Source organism: Cupressus sempervirens, chromosome 11 (genome assembly GCF_028749045.1).
Source record: "Cupressus sempervirens isolate cs-2001-9-10 chromosome 11, ASM2874904v1, whole genome shotgun sequence".
NCBI classification, from domain to species: Eukaryota; Viridiplantae; Streptophyta; class Pinopsida; order Cupressales; family Cupressaceae; genus Cupressus; species Cupressus sempervirens.
The window spans coordinates 801,097,776-801,112,154 of NC_143128.1; positions in this window are offsets into that span (position 1 = coordinate 801,097,776).

The window sequence follows — 14,379 nt, forward strand, 5'->3', positions numbered from 1 at the left end:
AACTAGTTACTTGGTGGTTTTTTTCCAAATTGGGTTTCCATGTTAAATCTGGTGTCTCCTGTGTTCATGTTATTTCTTTATGCATGCATGTTAATCACTTTAAATGCTCAATAAGTTAACAGAACATCTATCAAGTTTTAGCATTCATTTGTGTGGTTATCGAGTATCAGCAGCAACTATATTTTAAGACATCTTAGGATCTGTGAATTTATTTTTGTGGTAACTGATTCACCCCTCCCCTCTCAGTTACCCCATCTCTATTTTCCAACAACATGTTTAGCAGGGGGATTAGGATTAGCTTAGAAAGGGGGTTAGGGTTTAAGTGGTTTAGCTTTGTTGGGATGGGTCAGTTAGGTGGCTAAGTAAGTTCAGTATGGGTGGATGGATTGGATTAGGGGTTAGGATAGGGTTTAGGGATGCTTTTAAGGTTTTAGATATTTTATTAAATGATTTATTTAATAAAATAGGGGCATGGGATTAAATTAAATAGATTTTGAGGATTTATATAATTTAATAGAGGAATATGGATTTAATTGATAAATTGATTTTGGGTTATCATTTAATTTTGTCAATTGGACTATAGTTAATTTAATTAATTAATTAACTATGAGATGATGATTAATTAATTACATAGTAAATATTTAATCAATATAATTAATTAACTAGGAGATCACTAAATATGATTACCTATTTGTGTAATCAAATTTAGGTGTATATAGAATGTAATTAATAGCTTTTTCATGTTTGCAAAGTGTGCAATTAATGCAAGTTCAAATTGATAAAATAAATGGAGTATAGACTTGATATCACTTCATTGGAAATACATTTGAAGTAGAAAGCACTGGAAAATTACTTGTTAAGGTGATTTCTAAGAAAACCCTATTTTCAAAAAAGGTATTTTCTCTTTTTTTTACAAATTTATTTGGTAAATGCTCATATTTGATAGAATCATGGATATGTTAGTATTGTAAAATGTTGAGAATGAGGATACACTTATGTTGAAGGTTGTTTTAGTTAAACTTATAGAAGGAAACCCTAACTCAGCTTTATCCATTACTTTGAATGATGTAATATATTTGGAAGATATTAGAAGTTATTTTAATGATAAATTTGAATCTATTGGGAGTGAATACATGAACAAGGATATGAAATTAGTTTTCAATCATGGTATAACTATGAAACCTAGATTTGAACATTTGAAGAGATTAGACCTATTCAAATATCATTTCTATAGAGAATTGGGCACAGATGAGTGGGCACAAATCATATTAATCAAAATACATGATAGGAAACTATGGATGCAAGATAGTGTAGTTGATATTTTTGCCAACATTATTCATGATGTAATTGGTCTTACTAAATAAGGTAGTGTACCTATAGGTGAGAAAATGGTTATGAAGAAAGTTGAAAGTTATACCAAAGCAGTGTACAATTGAAAGGCCATGGTGATTAGCACCATTAAGCAAGATGATGTGCAAGCTCAAAGTTTGATGAATTGTTAGCTAGAATCATCTATGCAACATATTAGACATGTATTGAGAAGGAAGAAGTAAACCTTAATAAAATTGTGAGAATGCAACTACTTGAGAACCTTGAAAAGATCAAAAGGACTAAGAATGCTATGTTTAGATTTTAGTCACTAATCAATCACATATTTTTTCATGTGCTTAAAATATTTGCATATTTATCAGTCATAGAGATAATAAGAAATGATAGATGTACAATAGAGAAGATCTCAAAAGTATGCAGAAGATATCCAAATGATAAGATATTGGATTGTGGAAACCTAATAATGAGGACATTTTAAAATGAAATGAGATAGAGATTCATAATTGTACCTATAATTGTAGATAGATTTAAAGATGACATTTTTTTATGGTTGATATAGATTCTACTTGTATACAAGTAGTAGAACCTTGGGAAAAATTTATTGATCCCTTAGGTTATGAATTGAGTGATGATATTGTAGTTCGATATATTGATTTGTTGTTGAAATTAGAAAAGGATAAAGTAGAGTACAAACTTGGAACATATGATGAGATTACCTGGTCAACTCATCAGGCATCCTTAGAGAAGGCTTCTCACAGGAAGATAGAAACTATTATGAAGAAAGATCTATCAGAGGCTAGTATGAGTGAGAGTGTAACATAGGTAGTTAGGAAAACCATGAAGCAAGGAATACCAAATGTGCAACCTTTGTCAATATTTTTTTTAGAGACATCTTCGAAATAGAGCATTTGGTATGCGATAATATTAGATGTGAAACCAAGTTAATCAAAGAGAAAATCTAAGAGATTAGTGGAAGCTATGACCACAATGTCCAAAAGTGTCAAGCAACAAGCCGTTGTACAAGGCAAGAGACAAAAGACATTGTTGACAATTATTGAGTCTAGTGATGAGGGTGAATGCACAAAGTTGGGTCACAATTCTACACAAGTCAAATCTATGGAATGATACCTCTTAGAAAAGGGTACCCGACTTTAAAAAATGGGCACCCGTTTTCGGCTCGCGTGCCCGACCCTAAATTTAAAAAATGGGCACCTATTATTTTTAAAAATTGGGTACCCATTTTTCATTTTCAAAAAATGGGTACTCGTTTCTCAAAACATAAAAAAAATTGAATTTTTAAGAAATGGGCACCCATTTTTTAAAAATAAAAAATGGGTACCCGTTTCTTAAAAATTCAATTTTTAAAGTTTTCGGTAGATTTTACATGCGACTTTTAGCTTTTGAAAATGGGTACCTATTTTTTGAAATTCAAATAATGGGTGCCCATTTCTTACAACATGAGGCGAGATTTTTTTTCTTGCCTCAGATTTTGGTTTGGGATAGGCTTGGTGAGACCATGCCTATGCCTTGGCCTCTCAAGATTTGGCTAAGGAATTGAACTGACAAATTCATGCCTTGCCATAATTTTTAGAGGGTCTTCCCGATCAAATTTTTTTATAAAACAATAATTTATTAGAGCTCTCATTGTCCTGATTTCAGAAATATAAATTTTATAGTGTTATGATTTTATTTACTATTTTTGTATTATTTTTTAATCAAAGGTGGCACCTAAGTGTAAAATAGTAACATTCACTAAATCTTTAATAACTTTTTTATTTTATAAATTTTCTCAAATTAATTTATATTTCATCAATCTACATTCAATTTTTTTGAAGTTAAAAAAAGTAAAATTTGAAAAAAGTAAAATTTTGATCAAATTATGGTGTCTGTACACGAGAGGTCTAAAAATCTTCCTTTATAGCCAATTAAAAATTAATAAAAAAATAAATATTCATTAAAAAGTTCAAGAAAAATATTCTCATCAATCTTTGGTTTGTCAAGTAACTCCATTTAAAAGGATTTAGAAAAATTCATTCATTTGTGTCAAATTATGGTGTCCGTACATGAGCATGGTATGGTCCTAAAAAAGGTATTTCAAAAAATTAGTTTTTGAAGATCTGTATCAAAAAAAAGTAATCCATCATATGGGTATAAAAATAAATTACATATCCAAAAAGAAGATTCGAGGTACTACAATTTTTATTTTTGAAGTTTTTTTATATTTAATCTTTAAATGGCTCAAATTTTGGCATCAATTGACAAAATATTTCAAAAGCAGGAAAAACACTTCCACTTTTTGACCAAAAGTGAGACCCAACTTCTTGCACTGAACCATGAAGGAGAAGAGGAACAAGAAGTCAGGAAAGTAGAGAATCAAAGCAATCAGCAAGAAAAGATTAACAACCCTAGATGTCAAAGATAGAAAGGATAAACTTATCTATTGCTATTGAGGGTAACTTTATTTAGATGAGCAAATTTTATGATTTGTATAACAATTTTGAGAACAATCAAATTGATATCTCTATTGTGGGATACATTATAGAAAATAATCTAAAGCTAAAGGATATTGCAAGCATAGTAAACCAAAAATTCTGTGATAGACTTATTAAGAAGAAGACACTCGCAAGAGAAGAAGATTTAGAACTTCAGAACTCTATGTTAAGAACTATTTGAAAGATTGATGACAAAGAAGAGATTAAAAGATTAGTGAATAATCTTGTACCTTATCTAAGAAATAAAGTGACACCATTTTTTTTTATGGTGGGTGAGAAAGACAAGTTAAGAAGTAAGACTATGGAAACAATAATTCAAATCTTGAAAAATCTAATGCAATATCTCCACTAGCATCCAAAACCTCAAAAGTGATAGTTAGCGGTGACACTATGTTGATATATTAGACCAATGTTATTATTAACATTGATGATATTAATCCATTTGAAGGTTCTAAACTTAATGAACCTAATACCAAGGATATTGAAGACAAACTAAGGAAAATTGAAGAGGAAAAGAGATCACTTGAAGAAGAGAAGAGGCCAAGCAAAAATTACATGAGGATGAGAAGAAAAGAAAGGAAGAGGAGGAAAAGAAAATAATAGAAAAAGAAGAAATAAGAAAGAAAATAGAGGAAGACAAGAAGAAGAAGTTGGAAGATGAAGATAAGAGAGAAAATGAAAAGAATGAAAGAGAAAAGAAAAAAGAAGAAGAGAGAAGGGTCAAAGAGGCAGCCAAGAAGAAAAGAGAGAATGACACTAAACTGTCTAGTTCATCTACTCCACTTTCACTTGCTAGCTTAGGAACAGATGATGATGATCAAACTAATTTGATCTCATCCCTATCAAAACTTACTAAGAAGAATAGAATAGTGAAAATGTTGTAGAAAACCTTGATGGAGGTTACTAACAGACTAAATAGTACTCTGGTAGTGCAACACACAAAAGAAGATCTAGAATAAAGGGCATAGGAAGTGCTAAAGTCATTTGATGAAGAATTTACTAATTTTTTAACTATTGTAAAAGCAAAGGAACAAATTTTACATGATGCTAACTTGTTTAGCACCATCTATCAAAATATTAAGAATGATTTGATAAATATTGATATTTGTATCAAGGAACTTTAGAAATGTCAAGAAGATGGAAAGATATTGTACATTTATTGTACCCTATCTCATAAAGTAAATAAGGGCATTGACAGTTAGATTGGAGGAAAGCTGAGTGAACTAGAGGCTCTATGTAGCCAGATTCAACATCCATCTTGTAAGATTCATGATTTTCAAGGAGAAATGGCTAATATTCACAATGATATCAAGAAAATGGAAATTTAGAGGGAACATATTTTGAAGAGAATATCATATTTTAGTGATTCTATTGCTCTAAAAATATATTTTGTAGAGAAATTGTTGGAGGAATGTGTGAAGGCAAAGGACACCTATTCTAATAGCTTGTATTTAGACCTTAATAAATTTTAGATGGCATCATATGCCTTATGTACAATTCTCACCTCTACTAAATCTACAAAGGAGACAGGGACTAAAGGTATGGATAATCTTAAGGAAAATTTTGATGATTGTATCAAGATTTTATCAACTTAAGGTAAGAGGACAACATCTTTGACTATGGATGGACAATTTTGTAAATATTTTTTTAACATTTTTACCCTTTTCATTGATGTTAAAGGGGGAGAAGTACATGAGAAAATTGTAAATAAAGATAAGATAAAAGTATGAAAGTGTATTGTTAGGGGAAGCATATGTAAAATCTTAATAAAAATAATAGATGTAGTTTTTGTTACTTAGTCAATTTTCCCTATTTTGTTGCCATGATTGCCAATTGGGGAGATTATTGACAATTAACTAACAAAGATATGTAATTTTTTTCATTTATGGCAACACATGATGTACATGCTCATAGGAAACCTCATAAATAAAGATACTAAGCTTTTGGTACACATAAAATTGTTTAAGTATGAATTTGTTATACAATAGTCTATCATTTTTTATGTAACTTATTACTAATGACATATTATGACTAGTGAAGTTAGATTGAGATTTTATACATGTTGATGATGATGTATATAACCTCAGAAGTTAACATAGACTAAATGGAACAAAGATATTCATGTTTTAACAGTGAAACAAGACAATGAAATTGAAGGAAAGGATTATTTTGTTTACAAAATAATTACTTGCTCAATTAGGGCGAACATCCTAGATGTTTACTCTAAGTTAGAAAAGTGTAGTGTGGTCTTAGTTTACCTATCAAAAAAATTTGTAAAGGAATGGTATTTATGCAAAGGACATCTTGCGAATTTAAGTGTGCTATCATGTAATTGTGATGTTGAGAAATTGTATGTGAACTTTTGTGAAAGTGATATATGTGAAGTTTTGTAAAAGCTATTTTGTGATCCGAGATTGAGCTAAAGATTAGAGATCAGTTGAGAAAGAAATAATAGTACTTATTTTCTATAATTCTGATTACTTTTTTGGGTAGTAAGTTCTTCTTGTAATTGGAAGTGCATGTTTGGGTAGTGGGTTCATCTTGCATCTAGTGCACTACAACTCATAACAGGGTTGGCACAAATCCTAACATGGATTCAAAGTCTACTAATAGGGACTCCTTATACTAAATTTTATCATTGACTCCTAACAGGGTCCATCCTCTAACAAGGAACTTATATATTAGTATGTTATCTAGTGGGTATCATTCCCACTAGGGTTTTTCTTTGGCTAGGGTTTCCCTAGTTAACAAAATATGTTGTTATGAGTTATCTTTGTGCATAGTTACTATTAATATTTATCATTACTTTATTAATTTTTTATGTATGGTTTAAAGTAAGAAATAATATCTAGTTGGGGACTAAAGTTTGTAGATTACTAATTCACCCCACCCCCCTTCTCTTTGTAATCACTATTTATAATAGGTTTGCCAAAGAGTATAGTTTCATATCAAGATACCAAATTTTTTGGTTATTTCTAGTGTACATTGTGGAAGAAGTTGAAGAAAGATTCAAAGTTGAGTTCATTGCATCATCTATAGACTGATAGACAAATAGAAGTGGTGAACAATAGTTTGAAAAATTTAGTAAGATATTTGGTTGGAGATAAGCCAAAAGGATGAGATCTTATTTTACCATAGGAAAAATTTGCATATAATAATTCTGGCAATAGGAGTATTGGTAAATAACCATTCTAGATTGTATATGGGAGTAGTTTTAGAAATGCTTATGAATTGTGACAGTTGCATAAAGGAGAGATAAGTAGTGCTGAAGTAGAAAAATTTGCTGAACATTTGAAAAACATTGATGAGGAGGTGAGGAAGCACATCATAAAGATGAATAGATAGTATAAGGTTAAGGTAGATGTGAAAAGGAGGCATAAGGAAATTTAGATTGGACATGTTGTCATGGTTCATTTGACAAAGAAGCATTTTCCAACGAGTACATATAATAAGTTGAAGATGGAGAAGTTTGGACCATGCAATATAATTAAAAGGCATGATTTTCGAAACACTTATGAAGTGGAGTTTCCTATTGAATTCAATATTTCAATAGTATTTAACATTTTAGATTTGATATAGTATTATGATAGAGGTGATAGAGATGAAGAAGTGCAATGGAGTAGTTTAGCATCTAGTGTGACTACAAAGGAGATTGAGGATATACTGGACAATCATATTGGGAAAAGTACAAGGAGCAAAACTTATGAAGAATACCTCATCAAATGAAAAGGGAGCACAATAGAAGATTCATCATGGCTATGAAACGAGGAGGTTAACCATCTTGGTTTTCCTTTGAATATTTGAGATATGACAATTTGACTTCTCAAATTACCCCAGGTGTCTGATGCAAGGGCATCCTAGGTTTAAGAGAAATCTTGCATCACCCAAAAAAAAAATTTTAGTCTTTTCTATTTTAATAAGGACTAGTAGGTAGGGTGGTTACTATTTATGGAAACTTTCTATTTTTAGTAAGTTTATCACACAAGCTTGGAATGTTCTCATTTTCTACATGAAGATTAATTTTTAAATTATAAGCCTACTATAAAAATCTCATTTCTCTAGCTTAAGTATAAGAGAAGTTATTATAGATTTTTGGTAGAAAAATTTGTAGAAAAATCTTCAAGCTCATCATTGGAGGCCTTAGAGTGCCTAGATGAATTCTAAAAAATTGATAGAAGGGTGCTTGCATAGTTCTGAGCCTTAGATTAGGAGTTGACATTTTCGAAAAGTGGTTATAATAGCCAATCGAAGCAACAATTTGAGAGCTATGGTCTTCCAAGGTTGGGCTACCTAAAATATCTAAAATAATTTGTCAAAAATGTATTTAGTTGATTCTATATGTATTTTTAGGGTTTGTTAGCCCTAGGTATTAAGTTTGAGCATCTAGAACCTTCCTAAGTGGTATAAAATTGTCTATTTAAGAAAGTCCCAAACATTGTCTAGGACAACTCTAGGTGGTAGATCATAGCTTAGTCTTGAAAATTACTATAATGAAGGCCCCAATGTGGGTTAGCATATTGTACTTGTGAATTGTTTAATTCTATAATTTTACCACAAACAAGAAGTCTCTATCTTTTTCTCACATTTGTTGTCATTTCTTTTTTTCTGTTATGTGTTTATGGTATTAAGGAGAGCACACTTCATCATACTGTTAAGGATTTTAACCCTATTAGGAGTCTATGAAGTACATATAATGTCCCAATTTCTTGTTAGAGGACTAGGCCTTGTTAGAAGCCTCAACCTTGCTAGTAGTTTCTTCAACCCTATCAAGAGTTGGTAGATCAAATACACTGTATGGAAGAAGAGCCAATTGCCTTAACATGCAATAGTCAATAAAGTTCTTCATAAGCATAGGTATACATACAATACTTTCTCACTGCTGAAAATTGCACTTTATCTGATCATACATCAAATCTCACATCACATAAGGCTCACATATCTTCACAATAATTTTCCTATCACACATCTTTCACTTGAACTTCACATTATTTGCACAAGATAAGATCTCTACTTATATCTCACAAATGAACAAATCTCTACTCAGTTAGCCATCATGTCTTCACATGCTTGACATAATATAAAATTGCTTGATGCTAGAGCATCCTGGGTTTAAGAGAAATCTTGCATCACACAAACATATTTTATTTTTAATCTTTTTTATTTTAATAAGGACTAGTATGTATAGGGTGGTTACTATTTATAGGAACTTGCTAATTTTCATAACTTTGTCATACAATCTTAAAATGTTCTCATTTTCTATATGAAGGTTCATTATAGAGTTATAAGTCTACCATAAAAATCTCATTTATCTGGCTTAAGTATTAGATAAGTTATTGCAAATTTTTGGTGGAAAAAATTGTAAAAAAATCTTCAGGCTCACCATTGAAGGCCTTAGAGTTCCTGGATGAGACCCAAAAACATGATGAAAGGGCACTAATGAGGTTTCAAGCCTATAGATCAAAAGCTAGCATTTCAAAAAAGTGGTTTTAATAGCTAATTGAAGCAACAATTTGTGAGTTATGGTATTCTAAAGCTGGGCTACTTGAAATATCTAAAATAATTGAGTAAAAGCACAAACTTGTGTCACCGATTTGTAAAGGAAAAGGCTAACAAAAGTATAATTGTTCACCTTCACTAACATAAAACTACTATTATTATCTAGAATTTGAAATTGAAGTAAACTAATGAAATGTATAGAGATGAATGAAGTTTAGGTTTATAATTTTTAATAATTATTTGGATTAAGAATTGTTATATTTTCCTAATTTTTATAGATGTTTTTTTAGTTGTTGAAAAATGCTAAAAATTAGAGGTTTAGTTCCCATCACAAAACTATATGGAAATAAAATTATTTCCATTTGAGCCCAAACTATGTTATATATAACATATATAGCTAGAAAAATCAAATATAAAAATTTACTTTAGACCTATATTTTCTCTTTTATAATGATTCAAATTTCAACTCACATGAAATTGATAGTTTTCATCTCCCACCACTTTTTAGAAAATAAATCTATTCTAACAAAAAGAAAAATTATAAATCCTTGTAGAGGACTCTCTCCTCTAGAATGTCATATAATTTTAAAACTTTTAAATATGATTTAATATTTTTTGTTTCCCAAAATTGATATCTTTTCGAGTATTAAAATGCATGCTTGTAGAATTTTTTAATTACAACATACTATATCTGGTTAAAACAATATAAACTCCATGTGAGAATATTCTTGACTTTGAGCTCTATAAATTGGTGTTTATATGTTACTAAAAAAAATCATAAAAAATAGTAAGAGTTATTGAAACATTAGTTTTCTAAAATATCTTTTTTACTTTAGTAATTGGATACAATCTAGTATAAACCAAGCATTTAATAGACATTTCTAATTGGAAAAGTGTCAGACCATATATAACTTAGCTAGAATGAATTTATCTAGACCATATATTTGAACAAAATTGATTTTTGGATAGAAATACTCAAATTTTGTTGTTCTTATAAGTCAACCTAAAAGGTGACACAACTTTGTACTTTTACCCTGTTAACAATGTATTTGGCTAAATCTATATGTATTGTCATAGTTTTTTAGCCCTAGGTATTAAGTTTCAATGTCTAGAACCTTCCCAGGTAGCATAAAATTTCCTATTTAATAAAGGCCCAAACATTGTAGAACAACTCTAGGTTATAGTTAACAACTTGTCTTGCAAATTACTATAATGAAGGTGCCCATGTTAGTTAGCATATTGTACTTGTGAATTCTATAATTTTGCATTTGCAATGGAAATAAAAAGTTAATATATGTTTTCTTGCATTTTTTGTTGTTGTTTGTAATTCCATGCCAAGGGATCCAAATAATTAACCTAAAGTTTCACTAAGTTTGGTAACATTTTTTTTTTTTTTAAACATGAAAGTAAAACCATTCATAACATAGTAGCGAAAGCAATAACAACATCCAATAGAAAGTAAACATAAACATACATACATAACAGGTTACATTCTTTAGGGATCCCTTAATGTTGAATCACATCTAAATTAACTATTAATAAATCCTTCTAATACAACATCCACATGATATAATAATGAAAAGTCCAATGTTCATACATTACATTATTGATTGCTCAATCATCCACTGTACATGTTATAGGGTATGAAAAGCTTAAAAGAATATACATATGTATAAATAAAGTACATCATCATTAATGATATAAACATCCATCAAAAAAGATAACCATTTAACAAAAACATAAGTAACTAAGTGCATGGTTCCTCCCAACCGTAAATATCATCATTAAACCATCGTGGGCCCTAGCCATCCCTCCAAGCATAACATTCCAAATCACTAAAGAGATCATCAGTATTATCAAATAAGAATGTCACTCCTAAAAACATACTACATCATATGCAAAAAGTAATCTAACATGCAAAATAAAGCATAAGATAACATCATCTAACATATGCAAATCATCAATGTAAGGATACATGTCTACCATCATAATCCATGACAAAATGAAGATAGATGCCACAAAGAATGCATCAGCCACGGTGTCTCAAACGAATCTCAAATGATAAGAGTGGAAAAGCACTACCACCCGATCGTGTGGAACCTAAGTGGTCCCCTCCCACCACACTGAGGAGATAATCTCAAGTCCCAAACAAGATATCAAATCACATAGCACAAATATTCTCTAAATCCAAGAATCATAAAAGTATACTAACTCAAAGGTTCCAACACAAAATCGATATCTAATCCCAGAGGCACACAAAGAGATGTAAGAAACCTACTATGCAAGAAGGAAAGTGTCATCGCACGGATCATGCTAGAGTTATCTTGGTAGTCTCCCAATAGACCCTAGCCCCCTAGTGATCCCTATGTGGCTACTAGTATCCTCTTATATAGATGAGGCATACTATCGAATGCAAGGTCACAACCAAGCATTCTCTCTACTCCCATCCCTGTCTGTACTAGCACTCGAGGCATGGGTGAGAACAAACAATTATCTTATTAGATTCATTAAGTCAGTTTTAGGTATGAGTGTTTTCACTTATTAAGACAACTTACAATGAGTTACCCTAGTAGCCTCTTAGGGCCCCGACCGCTATTGCACTACAAGTAGATAACCTACCCTAAGCTCATGGAATCATAAATCAAAAAATCACCACAGTCCTATACAAGAAACTAGAAAATACCAAAAGATAATCCACAATATAAACACCAAATCTCCATGAGTCAATTGAAAAACATCCATAGATAATCATGACCACAACAGTTCTTTATTGGCAATTGATGGTATCATTGATAATTGTACAATAATCATTGGTTCTTAATAAGAAACAAAATAATATCTCAAAGTAATACTGATCAAAGACTCCAAAATGGTTAAGTCAAACCATGTCACAACATGACATCATCAAAAATCAGATAAACAATTCAATTCCATCAAGTGAATGGAAAGTAATCCAAATACAACTGATCAACATCTCATAAAAAGGTTACATATATTACAGCTTACAAAAGAAGACTAAAAACAATATCAATCAGCATGCGATCACATAACCATGGTTGAGTTCATAAAGATTGGAATTAAAAGGCATCATCATGACATCACAATCATAACCCTCAAGCCTCTGGTAAATGTCCTATAACTGGTCAACACTAGTCAATCCAAAATGCAAAACAAGAAGCATAGAGAAAACACAAAATGCAAGCACATGTTTTGGTTTGCTAAAATCTTATAATTGAACTAAGTGTGGAGGTCTCAGTTTTCGTTTTCAAGTGTATTAGATATCAAGTGAAGGAAACATCTATATGTTTTCTCTAATTCATAAGTTTCCCTCCATAGCTCTTTAGACAATTTCTCTAAAATGTTCTAAGACCACCCGAATTGGAAACTATTCTTTTTAAATCTTATATATAATTCTCAAATAATCCAATTTACAATTTTGAGAACCCCAAGATAAATGGTAATGTAAATATTATAACATTTAAACTCATTCTAATAAATTTATTAATTTTGAATATAAAACTATATATATATATATATTTATTTATTTATTTAATTTTTTTTTTTTATAAAACTAAGCATGAGTCTTTTCCAACCTTCTAGATGAGTCATAAGGTTTTAGACACCATGTGCTTAATTTGTTTGCTAACTCCTATGTTGTTGACATATGTGAAATCAAAAGGTGCATTAACTCCCAGGCAAGCTTATAACTTTTATTTTAATTCTTTTATCTTTTCTATTATTATTATTTATTTATTATTTAATTACTATTTAATTATTATTATTATTAATTTTAATTTCTAATTTCTTTTATTTAATTCTTTTGTCAATTAGTTTCCGTTTAATTAATTAAAAACATGATATTATATTATTTTTCCCAAATAATCAAATTATTAATTAAATCTTTTAATTTTAGACTTAATTAATAGAAAATTCACCATAGACCTCCAAGATAAAATATGAAAACCCATCATAGAACAATCCATACAAAATCAATCTAAAGGGTTAAAAATCATGAATTATGTCATCCAACACATTCGAAAGGTAAAATATCCTAGATATTTTTCCTACCTCACTAGGACAAATGGTTTAGGGGTTTAGGATTTGGACTTGAGAATTTATCTCCCTTCTCTTACCATTGAGATAGTGCAATAAGGTACGCTCATCCTGGCAATTTAGGGAAGTCGATACCCAGTGCCTGCAACCTACATAAAAACTATGCATTTACATACAATATATATATGCTAAGCTAAATAGGCAATGGAAGGAAGTGGTGCATCGTGTAGATCTCGACTAGTAGGTGACTATCAAAAACACCATACATAAGAACAAAGATGCACACCATACACATGCAAGTATGGGGTAAGTATCCATAAGAAAACACATGTGATAATAAACCATTTAACTAATCATCATCAATAACTAGAAATAATGTAATAATCATCATGCAGATATGAAATGTAGAGTCTAAGTAATCTCATCATACATCAATCGAATCCATAGCATAATTTTTGATAGTATCAAAACAATGCTACTAACCATCAACATAAAACTAGTCAAACATAGTCTGACAATAATAACAACAATGTGTCCAAAAAGATGTGAATGAGGGCAGGCACTACATTGTTTCTTTGTTTATGTTAATTTTTATGGTATTAATTGGAGCACCCTTCATCATCACTTATGGATGAGTATCCACAATGTTGGCTCATCATGACTTATTAATTATTTTGTTAAAAAAACAATTCTTTAAGTCATACAAATCATATTTTTGATATGCTCTTTTATGTTATGTCAAATACCTAAACTAAAATTGTAACTGTAACTTGCATCATATTTTCCATACACATCTGTGCACTGACTTACATCATCATGAAATTTTCATAAAGCTATCCTTAGCTATGCATGAGTTAACTTGAAATGTGTCATCCATACACATCATGTCTATCTATGTACCACTAGAAAAGAGTGAATACATGTTGCCATAAATGATAACTCTCTAGACATCTAACTGGCCATATTGCCAAAAATCAGCCCCTTTGGCATTGATGAAAACATTTAGGAA